This window comes from Triticum aestivum, chromosome 6D (genome assembly GCF_018294505.1).
Source record: "Triticum aestivum cultivar Chinese Spring chromosome 6D, IWGSC CS RefSeq v2.1, whole genome shotgun sequence".
Lineage (NCBI taxonomy): Eukaryota > Viridiplantae > Streptophyta > Magnoliopsida > Poales > Poaceae > Triticum > Triticum aestivum.
In genome coordinates, this window is record NC_057811.1 from 234250094 (window position 1) to 234271250 (window position 21157).

Consider the following 21157-nt stretch of genomic DNA (forward strand, 5'->3'; position numbering starts at 1 on the left):
AGCTTAGACCTCGCTTGTCCTCAAGCGGAAGCCGATATCGAAAAATATGTCCACATGTTTAGAGATAGAGGTGTCAATAAAATAAAATACGAACATGAGGTCATCATGATCATTCTTAGAATAGGAACATATATATATTTTTTCATATGATTTCTTATGCTAAAGTAACAATCTATTCAAAATGTAAAGTATGAATCAGAAACTTCATTGAAAACTAACAACTATAATCTCAATCATTGAAGCAATTGCAATTTATCATAACATCGGAAAGAGTCAACTTTAGAGCTTTTCAGCAAGTCCACATACTCAACTATCATGTAGTCTTTCACAATTGCTAACACTCACACAATACTTATGGGTATGAAGTTTTAATCGGACACAGAGAAAGATAGGGGCTTATAGTTTTGCCTCCCAACCTTTTACCTCAAGGGTAACGTCAACAATAATGCTTTATGAAAACCCACATCCAATTTTTTTATATATATATATATATATATATATATATATATATATATATATATATATATATATATATATATATATATATATCAGGATCTTTCCAACACAAAGTGCTTGCCAAAGGATAAAGTGTAAAAAGGAAAGGTAAAGATCACCATGACTCTTGTATAAGGTATAAGACAAAAGTAAAAGGTAGGCCCTTCGCAGAGGGAAACACAGGTTGTCATGTGCTTTTATGGTTGGATGCACAAAATCTTAATGAAAAAGAACGTCACTTTATATTGCCACTTGTGATAGGGACCTTTATTATGCAGTCCGTTGCTTTTATTTCTTCCATATCACAAGCTCGTATAAAGCTTATTTTCTCCACACTAATAGATCATACATATTTAGAGAGCAATTTTTATTGCTTGTAACAATGACAACTTACTTGAAGGATCTTACTCAATCCATAGGTAGATATGGTGGACTCTCATGGCAAAACCGGGTTTAAGGATATTTGGAAGCACAAGTAGTATCTCTACTTGGTGCAAAGAATTTGGCTAGCATGAGGGGGAAAGGCAAGCTCAACATGTTGGATGATCCATGACAATATAATTTATTTCGGATATAAGAAAACATAACCCATTACATTGTCTTCTTTGTCCAACATCAACTTTTTAGCATATCATATTTTAATGAATGCTCACAATCATAAAAGATGTCCAAGATAGTATATTTATATGTGAAAACCTCTCTTTCTTTATTATTTCCTATTAATTGCAACGATAACCAAAACTATGTTTGTCAACTCTCAACAACTTTTATTCATCCTACTCTTTATATGTGAAGTCATTACTCTCCATAAGATCAACATGATCTCTTTATTTCTTTTTATTCTTTCTTTTTTCTTTTATTCCCTCAAGATCATAGCGAGATAACCAAGCCCTCGACTCAAGACTAATCTTTATTATATATAGCTCACAGACTCGATTACATAGATAAGGATCAACACAAAAACTCAAAGTTAGATCATACTAAACTTTATTCTACTAGATCAAGATATAACCAAAAGGATCGAACTAAGAAAAAGGTAAAGATAGAAGTGTGATGGTGATACGATACCGGGGCACCTCCCCCAAGCTTGGTAGTTGCCAAGGGGAGTGCCCATACCCGATACTCAGTTCTCCTTTGGTGGTGATGAAGGAGTTGTTTACAAAGTCGTGTCACACATCGAGCGTAGGAGATTCTCCAATTTGCGAATAATGCCCTTGAGTGCGGTGATGTATTCTTGCAACAAAATATTTTCACGAGTGAGATACTTGTTTTGCACCTGAACTATTTCAATCATCTTGAAAGCTTCTATTTTAGTAGGGGTAAGATGGTTATAGTAAGGTTGAAGGATGTCTTCTTCTTCTGCTGCCGGAGCTTGATCCTCCGTGGCCTTCTTGATCCTATCACCCTTCTTTATCTCCCCAAGTTCTTCTCTCTTCATATCTATCTTCATTAGCCAAGCATCCTCGCCCGCGTTGTTGGAGGAGGGGGCTGACATGATGCCTGGCCTTGAAAACTCTGGCAGAAAACAGCTCGGAACAAAAACATGAGATATTTGCGTGGTATGGTGGTCAAAACCTTCGGGAGATTATATAGTGAATTTTTACCGACCAAAAAAAGTATCGTGCAAGAAAATGGAGTCCGGAGGGCACACGAGGTGCCCACAAGGCAGGGTGGCGCGCCCTCCACCCTCGTGGATGCCTCGTGTCCATTTCGGACTACTTCTTATTTTCCTATTTTCTTAAATATTCCAAAACGGAGAAAAATTGCTATTAGAACAGTTCTGGAGTCGGTTTACTTACCGTACCACATACCTATTCCTTTTCGGAGTCTGAAACGTTCTGGAAAGTGTCCCTTATGTACTCCTCCGGGGTCACGGTGTCAATAACATTGGTTTCAACATTTATGGGATTACCTGAGATATAATGTTTGATTCTTTGACCGTTCACCACCTTCGGATGTGTGCCTTCGAAGTTGTTGATTTTTATGGCACCGAAACGATAGACCTCCTCGATAACGTAAGGACCTTCCCATTTAGAGAGGAGTTTTCCTGCAAAAAATCTTAAACGAGAGTTGTGTAACAAAACATAATCACCTACATTAAACTCAAGCTTTTGTATCCTTTTGTCATGCCGTCTTTTAACTTTTTCTTTAAACAGTTTGACATTCTCATAGGCCTGGGTTCTCCACTCATCAAGTGAGCTAATGTCAAATAGTCTCTTCTCGCCGGCAAGTTTGAAATCATAATTGAGCTCTTTAATGGCCCAATATGCCTTATGTTCTAGTTCGAGAGGTAAGTGACATGCTTTTCCATAAACCATTTTATACGGAGACATACCCATAGGATTTTTATATGCAGTTCTATAGGCCCATAATGCATCATCAAGTTTCTTGGACCAATTCTTTCTAGATCTATTAACAGTCTTTTGCAAAATTAATTTAATCTCCCTATTACTCAGTTCTACTTGACCACTAGACTGTGGGTGGTATGGAGATGCAATTCTATGATTAACATCATACTTAGCAAGCATTTTACGAAAAGCACCATGAATAAAATGTGAACCACCATCAGTCATTAAGTATCTAGGGACTCCAAACCTCAGAAAAATAACTTCTTTAAGCATCTTAATAGAGGTGTTATGACCAGCACTACTAGTCGGAATAGCTTCTACCCACTTAGTAACGTAATCCACAACAACTAAAATATGTGTATACCCATTAGAGGAAGGAAACGGTCCCATATAATCAAAGCCCCAAACATCAAATGGTTCAATAACGAGTGAATAGTTCATAGGCATTTCTTGACGTCTACTAATATTACCAATTATTTGACATTCATCACAAGCCAAGGCAAACTTACGGGCATCTTTAAAAAGATTAGGCCAATCAAAACCGGATTGCAATACCTTATGTGAAGTTCTATCTCCAGCGTGGTGTCCTCCATAAGCCTCAGAGTGACACTTGCGTAGGATCTGTTCCTGTTCATGCTCAGGTTCACAACGTCTAATAACACCATCTACTCCTTCTTTATAAAGGTGTGGGTCATCCCAGAAGTAATGTCTTAAATCATAGAAAAACTTTTTCTTTTGCTGGTATGTGAAACTAGGTGGTATAAATTTAGCAACAATGTTATTAGCATAATCAGCATACCATGGAGCTGTACGAGAAGCATTTATGACAGCTAATTGTTCATCAGGAAAGCTATCATCAATAGGTAGTGGGTCATCAAGAACATTCTCTAACCTAGATAAGTTGTGTGCAACGGGGTTCTCAGCTCCCTTTCTATCAATAATATGCGAATCAAATTCTTGTAGCAAGAGAACCCATCTAATAAGTCTAGGTTTAGCATCTTTCTTTTCCATAAGATATTTAATAGCAGCATGATCAGTGTGAACAGTTACTTTAGAATCAACAATATAAGGTATGAACTTATCACAAGCAAATACAACTGCTAAAAATTCTTTTTGGTACTAGCATAATTTCTCTGGGCACTGTCTAGAGTTTACTAGCATATTGGATGACATTCAATTTCTTCTCAACTCTTTGTCCTAGAACAACACCTACAACATAATCAGTAGCATCACACATAATTTCAAAGGGTAAATTCCAATCAGGTGTCTGAACAATAGGTGCAGAAAACAAGGCTTTCCTAAGTATTTCAAATGCTTCTACACAATCATCATCAAAGACAAAAGGAACATCTTTTTGTAAGAGATTAGTCAGAGGCCTAGAAATTTTTGAGAAGTCTTTAATGAACCTCCTATAAAAACCGGCATGACCAAGGAAACTTCTTGTACCTTTAATGTCCTTAGGACACGGCATCTTTTCAATAGCATCAACTTTAGCTTTATCAATTTCAATACCTCTTTCAGAAATTTTATGCCCCAAGACAATACCTTCATTAACCATAAAGTGGCACTTCTCCCAATTCAAGACAAGATTAGTTTCTTCACATCTCTGCAAAACTCGATCGAGGTTTCTTAAGCAATCATCAAAAGAAGTTCCATACACAGAGAAATCATCCATGAAAACCTCAACAATCTTTTCACAAAAGTCAGAGAATATAGCAGTCATACATCTTTGAAAGGTAGCCGGTGCATTACATAAACCAAAAGGCATACGTCTATAAGCAAAGGTACCAAAAGGGCAAGTAAAAGTGGTCTTTTCCTGATCCTCTTTTGATACGGGTATTTGAGAGAAACCAGAATAATCGTCTAGAAAGCAAAAATGTGCATGTTTGGATAACCTTTCTAGCATTTGATCAATAAAAGGTAAAGGGCAATGATCCTTTCTAGTAGCTTTATTTAATTTGCGGAAGTCAATTACCATTCTATAACCCGTAACAATTCTTTGTGGGATCAATTCATCTTTATCATTAGGAACAACAGTAATACCTCCCTTCTTAGGGACACAATGGACATGACTTACCCACTGACTATCAGCAACAGGATAAATTATACCTGCCTCCAGAAGCTTTAGTATTTCTTTTCTTACCACTTCTTTCATCTTAGGATTTAACCGTCGTTGGTGATCAACAACCGGTTTAGCGTCTTTCTCCAATTTTATTTTGTGCTGGCATAGAGTGGGACTAATGCCCTTAAGATCATCAAGAGTATATCCAATAGCAGCACGATGCTTCTTCAGAGTTTTCAATAATTTTTCTTCTTCCTGCTCTAAAAGGTTAGCACTAATAATAACAGGATATATCTTCTTTTCATCAAGATAAGCATATTTAATAGTATCAGGTAATGGTTTAAGCTCAAACACGCGGATCACCCTTGGGTAGAGGAGGATCCTGATAGAGGCAAAGGTGTCCCGTCTTTCGATGTGATGATGGATATCGCTTTGGTGGAAGTCGACTTTGACGATCCGACTATGAACGTGCGATGACGTCGCGCCTTAGCAATCGCTAAACCAACTCCGAGAGGTTATTGACCACGCCGGAGCACGATCAACCTGACCACGAGGGTCTGTTTCCTGCGAGCAAACGAAGAACAAGCAAGAAACTGAGATTGCAATCTGGATATTGCGAATATAAGATGAAAGCTTTATTGGTCAAGGTGGGGTTCTGTGACGCCTTTGTCTGGTCGTTGAACACAAACGAAGTACGCGAAGTTGCAGCAATGGCGAACTTTTAATCTAAACAAAACCCAAAGTCTAAACGACGCCCTAAGGGCTGTATATATGGAGGAAGAGGGGGGGGGGATTTCGTGGCCCTTGGGGAAGGGGTCCGAAACCAACCCTATCTCTTGTTTCCCCACACATACGGACTCTAAAAACAGCCTATACTCAAGTATTTCAAAATTACATGGGCCTGGCCCAATAATAAGGTGACGCAGCACCTAGAATAGCCTCTGGACGAAAGTTATGAAGTAGCATCTTGTATATTTCGTCCAAGGCTTCATGCACGCATTATGGTGGCTTCAACGTCCTGAAATCATCACTTGTAACTCCGTTCTTGTTCCCCATGCGCATGCCATCATCTCCATGCTTGTTCTTGCTCCAATGTTCATCCTTCTCAAAGCTAGGCCCTTCATTTGTAAGCAAAACAAATGTATCCAATTTAGGCAGCATCATATTCTCATGAACATTAGAATCATTACCAAGAAACGAAAGTACCTGGTAATTTAATTGGCGTGCGCGAGCTCTAGTAATTGGTCCAGTATGTATAGCAGCAGGGGCTGTGGGTGTAACAATGGTATTGATGTCCTCATCATCCTCCCCTTCTTGAAATGAAGTCGTCCTCGACGGAAGCTCATCTCCCTCACCCAAATAAGGCTTCAAATCTGCAATGTTAAAAGTGGGACTAACCCCAAAATCTGCAGGCAGCTCAAGTTTATATGCATTATCATTTATTTTCTCTAACACCTTAAAAGGACCATCAGCACGTGGCATTAGCTTTGATTTGCGCAAATCAGGAAATCTATCCTTACGCAAATGTAACCAAACAAGATCTCCAGGTGCAAACACAACATGTTTTCTACCCTTATCTCCAGCAAGTTTATATTTAGCATTCATACGCTCAATGTTTTCCTTAGTTAACTCATGCATTTTTAAGATCAATTCAGCACGTTGTTTAGCATCAAAATTAACCTTCTCCGAAGATGGAAGAGGCAACAAATCAATAGGTGCACGAGGTAGGAAACCATACACAATTTCAAAAGGGCACATCTTAGTAGTAGAATGCAATGAACGATTATAAGCAAACTCAATATGAGGCAAGCATTCTTCCCACATTTTCTTATTATTCTTCAAAACAGCCCTAAGCATAGTAGACAATGTTCTATTGACTACTTCAGTTTGTCCATCAGTTTGGGGGTGACAAGTAGTACTAAAAAGCAGTTTAGTCCCCAACTTAGCCCATAAACATCTCCAAAAGTGGCTAAGAAATTTAGTATCACGATCTGAAACAATAGTATTTGGCACACCATGCAAACGAATAATTTCACGGAAGAACAAATCAGCAACATTAACAGCATCATCGCTTTTATGACATGGTATAAAGTGTGCCATTTTTGAGAATCTATCCACGACAACAAATATGCTATCCCTCCCCTTCTTTGTTCGAGGTAAACCTAAAACAAAGTCCATAGATATATCCTCCCAAGGAACACTAGGTACAGGCAAAGGCATATATAAACCATGAGGATTGAGTCGTGACTTAGCTTTTTGACATGTAGTGCAGCGAGCAACAAAACGCTCAACATCCCGTCTCATCTTTGGCCAAAAGAAATGTGTAGCAAGTACGTCCTCCGTCTTCTTCACGCCAAAGTGTCCCATTAATCCTCCTCCATGCGCCTCCTGCAACAACAAAAGACGAAGAGAGCTAGCTGGAATGCATAGCTTGTTAGCACGGAACACAAATCCATCATTAACGACAAACTTGTTCCAGGTTCTTCCTTCTTTACAATTCTGCAAAACATCTTTAAAATCAGCATCATGCACATATTGATCTTTGATGGTCTCCAAACCAAATATTTTGAAGTCAAGTTGTGACAGCATAGTATAGCGACGAGACAATGCATCAGCAATAACATTTTCTTTACCCTTCTTGTGTTTAATGACATAAGGGAAAGTTTCAATGAATTCAACCCATTTAGCATGTCTACGATTCAGTTTAGCTTGACTTTTAATATGTTTCAAAGATTCATGATCAGAATGTATAACAAATTCTTTGGGCCATAAATAATGTTGCCATGTTTCTAAAGTCCGAACAAGAGCATATAGTTCTTTATCATAAGTAGAATAATTCAGACTAGGCCCACTCAATTTTTCAGAAAAGTATGCAACAGGTTTACCATCTTGTAATAACACACCTCCTAATCCAATTCCACTAGCATCACATTCAAGCTCAAAAGTCTTATTAAAATCAGGAAGTTGGAGTAAAGGAGCATGTGTCAACTTATCTTTCAATACCGTGAAGGCTTCTTCCTGTGCGGTACCCCAAACAAAAGGCACATCCTTCTTTGTAAGCTCGTTGAGAGGTGCAGCAATGGTGCTGAAATCTCTCACAAAACGCCTATAGAAACCAGCGAGGCCAAGGAAACTCCTCACTTGTGTGACCGTTTTGGGCTGCGGCCAACTCTCAATAGCTTCAATCTTGGCTTTATCAACTTCAATTCCCTGTGGAGTAACAACATAGCCAAGAAAAGATACTCGGTCGGTGCAAAAGGTGCACTTCCCAAGGTTACCAAACAAACGTGCATCACGTAGAGCAATAAAAACAGCACGTAAATGTTCCAAATGTTCTTCCAAAGATTTGCTATAAATCAGTATATCATCAAAATAGACTACCACAAATCGTCCAATAAAAGCACGTAAAACTTCGTTCATTAGTCTCATGAAAGTACTAGGTGCATTAGTTAACCCAAAAGGCATGACTAACCACTCATATAAACCAAACTTAGTTTTAAATGCTGTTTTCCATTCATCTCCCAGTTTCATACGAATTTGATGGTATCCACTACGCAAATCAACTTTGGAAAATATTGTAGAGCCACTCAATTCATCAAGCATATCATCTAGCCTAGGAATAGGATGACGATAACGAATAGTAATGTTATTAATGCCTCTACAATCAACACACATACGCGATGTACCATCCTTTTTAGGCACAAGTATAATAGGAACAGCACAAGGACTAAGAGATTCGCGTATATAACCTTTGTCGAGCAGCTCCTGTACTTGACGCATAATCTCCTTCGTCTCCTCTGGATTGGTACGGTATGGTGCACGGTTGGGTAGCGATGCACCGGGAATTAAGTCAATTTGATGCTCAATCCCTCGAATAGGTGGTAATCCCGGTGGCACGTCTTGTGGAAAGACGTCAGCGAACTCCTGCAAAATGTTAGTGACAGCAGGGGGCAAAGAGGAAGGCACGTCCTCGAATGAAAATAATGCCTCTTTGCACACAAAAGCATAGCAAACAGATTTGTTGAAATCTAGCTCATCAATATCAGATTTTGTGGCAAGTAAACATGCACTTTTCAATTTAATTTCAGAAACAACACTAGATGGTTTATTATTAGGTTTCATTTGTTGCTCAAATTCTTTTGCCACAATCTGATTTTCACTCTTATTTTTCTCCTGTTTTGCTTTATTAGCTCTATTAATGTCATCTTTCAAAATGGAATCAGGAGTCATAGGAAGCAAAGTAATATTTTTATCCTTATGAACAAGAGTATACTGATTGTTTCTACCATGGTGTACAGAATTTTTATCAAATTGCCATGGTCTACCAAGTAATAAGGAACATGCTTGCATGGGTACCACATCACAATCAACATAATCAGCATATGTAGAGATACTAAAATGCACACGAACAGTACGTGTTACCTTAACCTTGCCGCTGTTGTTGAACCATTGGATGTAGTAAGGATGTGGATGTGGTCTTGTGGTGAGAGATAGTTTCTCCACCATCTCCATGCTAGCCAAGTTGTTACAGCTCCCTCCATCTATGATGACGCGAACAGAACGTTCCTTCACAACTCCCTTTGTATGGAACAAATTATGCCTCTGATTTTGCTCTGCTTGTGTGACCTGCACACTCAAAACACGTTGAGCAACTAAACATTCATACCTGTCAGCGTCTTCAGGAGCCATGTATTGCGTCTCATTTTCAGAATCATCTCCACCATGTTCTTCACGTGTAATAAGAGCCAAAGTCTCCTCATCATAGTCACTAGCGGACTCATACCCACCATCCTCAGTAGCAATCATTACACGCTGAGATTTGCATTCTCGCGCATAATGTCCTCTTCCCTTACAACGACGACAAATAATATCACTTGTGTGCCCTGTTGATGCCATGGAAGAAGAAGAGCTCTGTGCAGGCCCGGCAGGTGCGCTCTTGGCAGATAGTGGTGGTTGTGCCTGCTTTCTTGTATCACGGCTGGAGGTGGAACCTGATGGAGGTGCTGGTGCAGTGGAAGTAGAAGATGCACGCGGTGTCCATGATGAAGGTCGACCTGCAGAAAAGTTAGTTCGCGCCAATGCTTGTCGATCCTGCACTTCACGTTCAGCTTTACAAGCAAGATGGAATAAACGAGTGATATTAGTATACTCCTTATACTCTAGAATGGTCTGAATCTCTCTATTTAAACCACCCATAAAACGTGCAAGCATAGCTTCATTCTCCTCAACAATACCACATCTAATCATGCCAGTTTGTAATTCCTGATAATATTCTTCTACAGAATTTTTCCCTTGTCGTAAACGCTGCAGTTTTTGAAGCAATTCACGTTGATAATATGGTGGAACCCAACGAGTACGCATAGCAGTTTTCAAAGCAGCCCAAGTAGCTGGAATAGGATATAATCTACAATGTTCAGACCACCATACACATGCAAAACTAGTGAAAGCACAAACAGCAGCAGCAACCCGTCTCTCCTCGGGATATTGTAAACATGTAAAACGTTGTTCAGTTTCTAACTCCCAAGTAAGATATACATCAGGAATGTATCTACCCTCAAACGGTGGAATATTCAATTTCAGTTTAGGAACATGGTCATGATCTCGTACCTGAGGTGGTGGTGCAGGCCTACCGTTGCGAATATATACCTGAGGTCGACCTGCTGGAGGTGGTGCTGGTGGCTGCACGTAGTTCTGATTTTGATCAACCTCATCCTCATAATCGCCCGCATAATCGTCATCCTCCTCAGCCGCCGCAGTAGCAGGAGCCAAAGAAGCATCAACAGTAGGTGCAGCGGCACCCGAATTTTGACCAGTCTCAATTGGAACGCGCTGTGCTCGTCCCACTTGATTTGGAAGGCGGCGTTGGAGATGTGGTTGTTGTTGTTGTAGAGGTGCGACAGGTGCAGCCGGTGGTGGTTGGGGAAGACGCTTGAGCAATTCATTAAACCTGTTATCCAGCTTTGTCTCAAACGACTTCTCCACGGCATCTATCTTCTCCATAGCCTCTTCAAATCTGTTTAGCACCTCTCCCACCTGGCCACTCATAATTTGCTGAAATTTATCATGCAACTCCTTGTTCGTCATGTTCTCCCAATCAGTCTCCTCGGCTTGTGATCCTGCCATGGTTAGCAGCAATAGAAACACAAAAGAATATGATCCTACAGACTACTAGGAAGTGGTGGTGATGGTGGTGTGTCACAAATCCTTCAAGCGAATCTCAAATTCTTACCAGTTCTTACCCAGCAGCAGGTGGTGATCGGCAACCGTTGTAGTCAAAACTCTCAAAGCTTGGATAGAGCGATTACCAAGGAGAGTCAAACGCACGACGTAGATGTATGTGGAGCTGGGAAGGCTTATAATATGGTAGCAAAAAGGGTCAGGAATAATCAATTCAGATATGCAAAGTTGAATAAACGCTCAACGACGGTATTGTGCTGGTCCTAGCCTAGACCGTGCTAGAGACGCGAGCCTAGAACACTAACAAAATCACGGCGCTGCACGTAAACAAGGGAGGAGCACACTCTGAATTTTTTTTTCACTTTTTTTTGCACTTTTTTCCTCTTTTTTTTGCTCTGCAACAATTTTTTTCGAAAAAGTCTACAAATGGTCTAAAAACTGCCTAGCCAGAATTTTCCAGACTTAGTTTTTTTTTGAAACTGGAACTATTTTTCTACTGCGGGTAACACAAAATTTTGGGAGTCCTTCTCTGTCACGACTCGGAGTATGGCGTGATCTGGAAATCCAAAACAGAGTAACAAAATACTGGACTTGGACTGGTGGCGGAGATGAATCTGGTGGAACTCGGACTGGTGGCGGAGATGAATCTGGTGGAACTCGGACAGGTGGCGGATATATGTTGCAGGTGTACTCGGATTGGCATGATGGCGGCGATGTGGTGGCGTATATGGACTCGGATTGGCGGTGAATATGTGGTGGTGGTATATGGCAGCGGCGATGAAGTTGGTGCGGTGGTGGTATATGGCAGCAGCGATGATGATGATGATGCGGTGGTGATATATGGCAGCGGCGACATGACAACCTGTGAACAGAACTCGAAACTCTAAAGGACTAGACGCTAAGACCAGCAACTTTGACACGACGATGCAACCGCAAATTCAACAAAGCAAACACAGAAAAGATTATGCAAAGGCTCACATTGGTTCGGATAGGATGAACTAACCCTAAATTTTTTTTTGGCTTTTTCGTGGACTATAGGTATGAAGAACAAACTCGATCTAAACTACGAAAAACTGTAAAATCTCACCGAGCAACCTGGAAATCTGATACCACTTGATAGAGGCAAAGGTGTCCCGTCTTTCGATGAGATGATGGATATCGCTTTGGTGGAAGTCGACTTTGACGATCCGACTACGAACGTGCGATGACGTCGCGCCTTAGCAATCGCTAAACCAACTCCGAGAGGTTATTGACCACGCCGGAGCACGATCAACCTGACCACGAGGGTCTGTTTCCTGCGAGGAAACGAAGAACAAGCAAGAAACTGAGATTGCAATCTGGGTATTGCGAATATAAGATGAAAGCTTTATTGATCAAGGTGATTTCTGTGACGCCTTTGTCTGGTCGTTGAACACAAACGAAGTACGCGAAGTTGCAGCTATGGCGAACTTTTAATCTAAACAAAACCCAAAGTCTAAACGACGCCCGAAGGGCTGTATATACGGAGGAAGAGGGGGGAATTTCGTGGCCCTTGGGGAAGGGGTCCGAAACCAACCCTATCTCTTGTTTCCCCACACATACGGACTCTAAAAACAGCCTATACTCAAGTATTTCGAAATTACATGGGCCTGGCCCAATAATAAGGTGACGCAGCACCTAGAATAGCCTCTGGACGATAGTTATGAAGTAGCATCTTGTATATTTCGTCCAAGGCTTCATGCACGCATTATGGTGGCTTCAACGTCCTGAAATCATCACTTGTAACTCCGTTCTTGTTCCCCATGCGCATGCCATCATCTCCATGCTTGTTCTTGCTCCAATGTTCATCCTTCTCAAAGCTAGGCCCTTCATTTGTAAGCAAAACAAATGTATCCAATTTAGGTAGCATCATATTCTCATGAACATTAGAATCATTACCAAGAAACGAAAGTACCTGGTAATTTAATTGGCGTGCGCGAGCTCTAGTAATTGGTCCAGTATGTATAGCAGCAGGGGCTGTGGGTGTAACAATGGTATTGATGTCCTCATCAGATCCCCTAGAATTTCAACAGGCAAGTTGTGTTTCAAAATAGGTCCCTGTTTAAAGAATACTTCATCTATTTCCGTTCTTTCATTCATAAACATATCATTTTCATGGTCTAGCAAATATTGTTCTAAAGGATCATTAGGAGGCACGACAATGGAAGCAAGACCAATAATTTCATCTTTACTAGGCAATTCTTTATCATGGGGTTGTCTACGAAATTTAGCAAAATTAAAATCATGAGACATATCCCCTAAACCAACAGTAACAATATCCTTTTCGCAGTCCATCTTAGCATTAACAGTATTCAAGAAGTGTCTACCAAATATAATCGGACAAAAGTCATCTTGTGGGGAACCGAACAAAAAAATCAGTAGGATATTTAACTTTCACACAAGACTTCAACATCTCTAACAATCCCAATTGGTGAAATAGTATCTCTATTGGCAAGCTTAATTGTAACATCAATATCTTCTATCTCAGCAGGTGCAATATCATGCATAATTTCTTCGTATAAGGAATGAGGTATTGCACTCGCACTAGCACCCATATCATATAAGCCATGATAGCAATGATCTCCTATTTTAACAGAAAACAGGCATGCCCACAATAGGTCTATGTTTATTTTTAGTATCAGGTGTAGCAATTCTAGCAGCTTCATTACAGAAGTAAATAACATGCCCATCAATATTATCGACCAAGAGATCTTTAACCATAGCAATACTAGGTTCAACTTTAATTTGCTCAGGGGGTGTAGGTGTTCTAGAATTACTCTTACGAACCACAGTTGAAGCTTTAGCATGATCCTTTATTCTAATAGGGAAAGGTGGTTTGTCAATATAAGCGGTAGGAACAATAGGATCAACATTATAAGTGATAGTCTTTTCTTCAACTTTAATAGGTTCAACTACTTTTACTTCAATGGGAGGATGATATTTAAACCACTTCTCCTTAGGGATATCAACATGAGTAGCAAATGATTCACAGAAAGAAGCTACTATCTTAGAGTCAAGTCCATATTTAGTGCTAAATTCACGAAAAGCATCGGTATCCATAAAAGATTTAACACAATCAAACTTAGGTGTTATACCTGACTCCTTACCTTCGTCAAGTTCCCAATCTTCAGAGTTGCGTTTAATTCTTTCCAATAAATCCCGTTTGAATTCAATAGTCTTCATCATAAAAGAACCAGTACAAGAAGTATCGAGCATGGAGCGACTATTGAGAGAAAGTCGAGCATAAATTTTTTGAATAATAATTTCTCTTGAGAGCTCATGATTGGGGCATGAATATAACGTTGACTTAAGCCTCCCCCAAGCTTGAGCGATACTTTCTCCTTCGCGAGGCCAAAAATTATATATATATTTATGATCACGATGAACCAGATGCATAGGGTAAAACTTCTGATGAAATTCCAATTTCAATCGGTTGTAGTTCCATGATCCAATATCATCACATAGCCTAAACCATGTCAATGCCTTTCCCTTCAAAGATAAAGGGAAGACCTTCTTCTTTATAACATCCTCGGGCATACCTGTATGCTTAAATAATCCACAAACTTCATCCACATAGATTAGGTGCATATCGGGATGTAATGTTCCATCTCCTGTAAAAGGATTAGCTAGCAGTTTCTCTATCATACCCGAAGGAATTTCAAAGTAAACATTTTCAGTAGGTTCAGTAGGTTGAGGAGAAACTCTTTGCTCTACTGGTCGGGGTGAAGATACCCCGAACAAGCCCCTCAAAGGATTATTTTCCATAGTAACAAGTGACAGTAAATTTCAGCACACTATATAAATTTTTCTTTACCAAATTCCACCTACCAAAGGCGCTTCACTCCCCGGCAATGGCGCCAGAAAAGAGTCTTGATGACCCACAAGTATAGGGGATCTATTATAGTCCTTTCGATAAGTAAGAGTGTCGAACCTAACAACGAGCAGAAGGAAATGACAAGCAGTTTTCAGTAAGTTATTCTCTGCAAGCACTGAAATTATCGGTAACAGATAGTTTTGTGATAAGGTAATTCGTAACGCGTAACAAGTAACAAAAGTAAACAAGGTGTAGCAACGTGGCCCAATCCTTTTTGTAGCAAAGGACAAGCCTGGACAAACTCTTATATAAAGGAAAGCGCTCCCGAGGACACATGGGAATTATCGTCAAGCTAGTTTTCATCATGCTCATATGATTCGCGTTCGTTACTTTGATAATTTAATATGTGGGTGGACCGGTGCTTGGGTACTGCCCTTCCTTGGACAAGCATCCCACTTATGATTAACCCCCCTCGCAAGCATCCGCAACTACGAAAGAAGAATTAAGGTAAACCTAACCATAGCATGAAACATATGGATCCAAATCAGCCCCTTACGAAGCAACGCCTAAACTAGGGTTTAAGCTTATGTCACTCTAGCAACCCATCATCTTCTTATTACTTCCCAATGCCTTCCCCTAGGCCCAAACAATGGTGAAGTGTCATGTAGTCGACGTTCACATAACACCACTAGAGGAAAGACAACATACATCTCATCAAAATATCAAACGAATACCAAATTCACATGACTACTTATAACAAGACTTCTTCCATGTCCTCAGGAACAAACGTAACTACTCACAAATCATATTCATGTTCATAATCAGAGGGGTATTAATGTGCATAAAGGATCTGACATATAATCTTCCACCGAATAAACCAACTAGCATCAACTACAAGGAGTAATCAACACTACTAGCAACCGACAGGTACCAATCTGAGGTTTTGAGGAAAAGATCGGATACAAGAGGTGAACTAGGGTTTGAGAGGGGATGGTGCTGGTGAAGACGTTGATGGAGATTGACCCCCTCCCGATGAGAGGATCGATGGTGATGATGATGGTGACGATTTCCCCCTCCCGGAGGGATGTTTCCCCGGCAGAACAGCTCCGCCGGAGCCCTAGATTGGTTCCGCCAAGGTTCCGCCACGAGACGGCGGCGCTTCGTCCCGAAAGCTTCCTTCTGATTTTTTCCAGGGCAAAAGACACCTTATACCAGAAGATGGGCATCGGGGGGCTTCCAGGTGGCCCACGAGGCAAGGGCGCGCCCAGGGGGTAGGGCGCGCCCTCCACCCTCGTGGATAGTGGGTGGCCCCCCTCTGGTGCTTTCTTCGCCCAATATTTTTAATATATTCCAAAACTGACTTTCGTGGTGTTTCAGGACTTTTGGAGTTGCACAGAATAAGTCTCTAATATTTGCTCCTTTTCCAGCCCAGAATTCCAGTTGCCGGCATTCTCCCTCTTCATGTAAACCTTGTAAAATAAGAGAGAAAAGGCATAAGTATTGTGACATAATGTATAATAATAGCCCATAATGCAATAAATATCGATATAAAAGCATGATGCAAAATGGATGTATCAACGGCAAAAGCGCCAACTGGCAATATGAAGATGACAGCGAGGACTCTGGTAGCAGTGAGGAAGTCGACTCGCCGCCCCGTTGTGAATGGCGTTCCAAGCAGACGCAGCAAAGCAGTTGCGCCGAGTGCGAAAATTCCGAAGCGCACTCGGACCTTGACTCCAGAGCCGTCGGAGAAGGCCGCGAAGCACCCCAAAGTTGCTCCATCGAAGCCTTGGAAGGCCCTGCCCAGGATCAAGGTGGTTGTTCCCGTTACTTCAGCGTAAGTGTTTCTTCTATTTGTTTTTTGTTTCGATCGTGAACTTCTTTTCTTGTTTGACCGAGTGAAGTTTGGAACTTTAAGTGCTGCTACTTCTGCAACATCTATGGACGTTGACGAGGAGCGGGGCAACGCGGAAACTGCAGACGCAACCACTTATCGGGCAGGTATGACTCCATAGCAACTCCAATGCTCTGTCAGTTGATTTTCTGGTCGACTAAAATTTCACTGTCGAGTGTTGGTAGCACCAGCAAACATTATCCAGCTTCCTGATGATGATGATGATGAAGTGCTTCAAAGGAATACAGAGAGGAGGAGTAGGACCTCAGGCAGGAGGGTGCCCGCCAGCAAAGTGCCACACTCGGCATCTGAGCTAGTAGTTCAGCAACTTGGTGATCCAATTCGGACTACTGTCTCCTTTGCTGATCCTTTGTCGACTGACCAGCCTTCGGCGTCGACTGCTCAGGCTCCTGCTCCGATTGCGCAACTTCAAGCTTCAGCTACTCCGACCACGTCGTCTAATCCAACAGCTCCTCTATTTGTTACTCACCACGTCCCGGAGGACCAAGTAGGAGCTCCCAAGGAGGCCATGATCCAGACAGGTATAATGATGGACCGACTAAAGGTGGTGAATGACGCCAGCAAGGCCGCCTATGACGCCAGCTTTGCCCTCCAAACCAATGTCCGAGTAAGTGGGATTGTAAGTTGATTTCCGATTGGCTTCCAGCTTTACCTTTGCTCTGTTAGGATATGCTATCTGAAAAACTGCTGCTTTATTATTCGTAAGATGTCAACCTGTTCCTTGCATCTGTTCACCCACTGGGTGTAGTCGTGTAGCCATGTAACTCTTTCACTCAACTTAGACAGGTCGTGCCGAGTGAGTTGTTAGTCCAGTGTGGGCATGCTGAGTGCACCCACTGGGTGTAGTCCCCGAGACCGCTGTTGACTGCTGGCAGTCGACGGTGGTCTTAGAACAAATGTTTTTTTACTCCTTCCACTCAGGCTAGGCAGACAATGCCGAGGGAAATCAAACCAGTGGGGGCACGCTAAGTGCACCCACTGGGTGTACCCCCCGAGACTGCTGTTGTATGTGCGATTCGGCAGTAGTCTTACAATTCTTTTTGTTGTGGCCATTTGATCTTGTACACTTTCCACTCGGAAGTAACTGATCTTCGTTTCTATCGACTGACTTGTTTTTTTATTGCAGAGAGCTTGTGAACTTGGGACCAAGTATGCTGATTTGGAGAAGAGGCAGATCCAACTCAATCTCGAGCTGGAGTTAGCCAAGGAGAACCTGAAGAAAGCCCAGGATGAAGCAGCTGCCATGGGAGGTAACACCTTGCTGACTACTCGCCCTGTCATTTTTTCCTTTCCATTTTTTGAACCGAGTGATTTCACTCGAACAGATGTGCGTAGTGAAGACCGTCAACTCCAGGCTCGTCTGAGGAATGTTATTTCTTTAGAAAAATGAAGCAGGCTCTAGAGCAGAAGGATCTTGATCTTGCCGCGGCACAGAAGACGACGCGTGAGAAGACTAAACTTGCTGAGAAGAAGCTGCCTTCAGTCGGAAAGTTGGAGGAGGAGAACGCTAACCTGAAAACTGTTGTTGACGAGGCGAAGAAAGAGGTGGTGCAACTGAAGGAGGAGAAGGTGGCTTTGGCTAACAAAGTGGATGTTCTCACTCGGAAGAGGGACGAACTAGAAACTTATCTGGGTGGTCTTGCCAAGAAGATGTTCCTTATGCTTGAAGGTAGTTTCCCTTATCCGACTGATTGCCAAAAAACTTCTTCACCGTGTTGCTGCCCATTCTTTGCCTTTTTGTGCGTGCAGAATTCTGTCAGAAATTTGAGGAGGAAACTGGGCGGATCAAGACAGGATTGGACCCCATCAACTCTCCTGTCAAGGATGAAGCTGCCATTAACGTGCTGCGACTAGAATCATGCCTCGCCAGTGTCTTGGACTACCTTGCCTGACTGAAAGTGGCATTGTCACGGATTGACAAGAAGCTCTGGCTAGAAGATGTGTTTCAGAATGATCTTGAGTCACTGATGACTCGATTCAATGACATCCCTGACCGAGTGCAGGCGTGGAAGAAGTCATCTGCTCGCTGCGGTGCTGACGTGGCTCTATCTTTGGTTCGTGTTCACTGCAAGGACGCTAAGGAAGAGAAGCTAAAGGCTCTTCAGGTGGCCAACACCAAGAGCTTCAATTTCAATCTTTCATGGAGACCTTTATCGACGCAGCCACCCGTATTGCAGACGACATCGACTTGGACACTTTCGTCGAGCTAGCAAGTCCTCCTCCTGCCGAGTGAAAAACTTGATAACTTGACCTTATTTGCCTCGAAATGCCGAGTAGTTTTGTAATCGTTAAACTCTTTCGGGCTTGATGCCCGAGTACTTATGCTGGTGATTCTGATCCTTGATGGATTTATCCAAACTCAGTTGTTTTTATTTGAATGCAGTTGCTTTGTCTCTATTGCCTTCGGAATTTTTTGACTTAGGCAGATCTAGGATCGCAACTGAGTTCCCGAGTGAGAGGATAACTCTTCACTTGGAAGAGATGTTGTACTTGTGGCGCAGCTCAGAGCGCAACCGGCCATTATACTTGTGACGCAGATCAGAGTGCAAACAGACGTTGTACTTGTGGCGCAGCTCAGAGTGCAACCAGACGTTGTACCTGTGGCGCAGCTCAGAGTGCAACCGGATCTTGTACCTGTGGTACAGCTCAGAGTGCAACCAGACTTTGTACTTGTGGTGCAGCTCAGAGTGCAACCGGCCATTGTACTTGTGGTGCAGCTCAGAGTGCAACCGGACGTTGTACTTGTGGCGCAGCTCAGAGTGCAACCAGGCATTTGTACTTGTGGCGCAGCTCAGAGTGCCACCGGACGTTATACTTGTGGCACAGCTCAGGATGCACCTCTTTGAAACTTAGGCGAGTACGGGATCGCAGCTAAGCCCCTGAGTGAGAGGGTTGCTCTTCACTTGGAGTACGTTTTGAAGCTTAGGCGAGTATGGGGTCGCGGCTAAGCCCCCAAGTGAGAGGATTGCTCTTCACTTGGAGTATTTTTTGACTTAGGCCAATCTGGTTCGTAGCTAAGCCCCCGAGTGAGAGGGTTGCTCTTCACTCGGAGTGTGTTCTGAAACTTAGGCGAGTACGGGGTCGCGGCTAAGCCCCCCCGAGTGAGAGGATTGCTCTTCACTCAGAGTATTTTTAACTTAGGCGAATCTGGTTCGCAGCTAAGTCCCCGAGTGAGAGGGTTGCTCTTTACTCGGAGTGTGTTTTGAAACTTAGGCGAGTACGGGGTCGCGGCTAAGCCCCCGAGTGAGAGGATTGCTCTTTACTTGGAGTATTTTTTAACTTAGGAGAATCTGGTTCACAGCTATGCCCCTGAGTGAGAGGGATTCTCTTCACTCGGAGTATGTTTTGAAACTTAGGCGAGTACGGGGTCGCGGCTAAGCCCCTGAGTGAGAGGATTGCTCTTTACTCGGAGTATTTTTTAACTTAGGCAAATCTGGTTCGCAGCTAAGCCCCTGAGTGAGAGGGTTGCTCTTCACTCGGAGTATGTTTTGAAACTTAGGCGAATCGGATTCGCGGCTAAGCCACCCACTGGGTGATTTGGACACACATGTTTATGCGGAAACAATCATTGGGATACTGCGAAAATCATGTATTTGATAAACAATCTGAAGGATTCTTATTACAACTCAACGATTCGAGAGTTTAGATATAAAAGCGGCGGAGCAGACCCGCGTTCCACGAGCGTGGCTCGTCCTCTTTCTTGGCTATATTGTAAAGTCAACAAAAGAGGCTCTTTGCTAAATGGGGCAGCGAGCACCGGCTGGGTGGAAAGCAGGGCTTTGAGCTCTACAAATGCTGCTTCGGCTTCAAGAGTCCACTCGAAAGTATCAGATTTCTTCATCAGTCGGTAAAGAGGCAACACCTTTTCACCGAGACGTGAAATGAACCGACTCAATGCAGCCAAACAACCAGTAAGCTTCTGAACGTCATGCACACGCACAGGGCGTTTCATTCGGAGAATTGCTCCAATCTTCTCTGGGTTAGCGTCGATCCATCGTTCAGAAACGAGAAACCCGAGTAACTTTCCTCCTGGGACTCCAAATGTGCACTTGGATGGATTAAGCTTGATGTCATATCTTCTCAGATTCGCAAAGGTTTCAGCGAGGCCAGTCAGCAGGTCGGAATCTTGCGTGACTTGACCACGATATCGTCCATGTATGCTTCCACGTTCTGACTGATTTGAGTGAGCAGGCACTTCTGAATCATGCGCATGAATGTGGCACCAGCATTCTTGAGGCCGAGAGGCATGGTGATATAGCAAAAACACCCGAAAGGGGTGATGAAGGCCGTTTTTATTTCATCGGGCCCATACAAACGGATCTGATGGT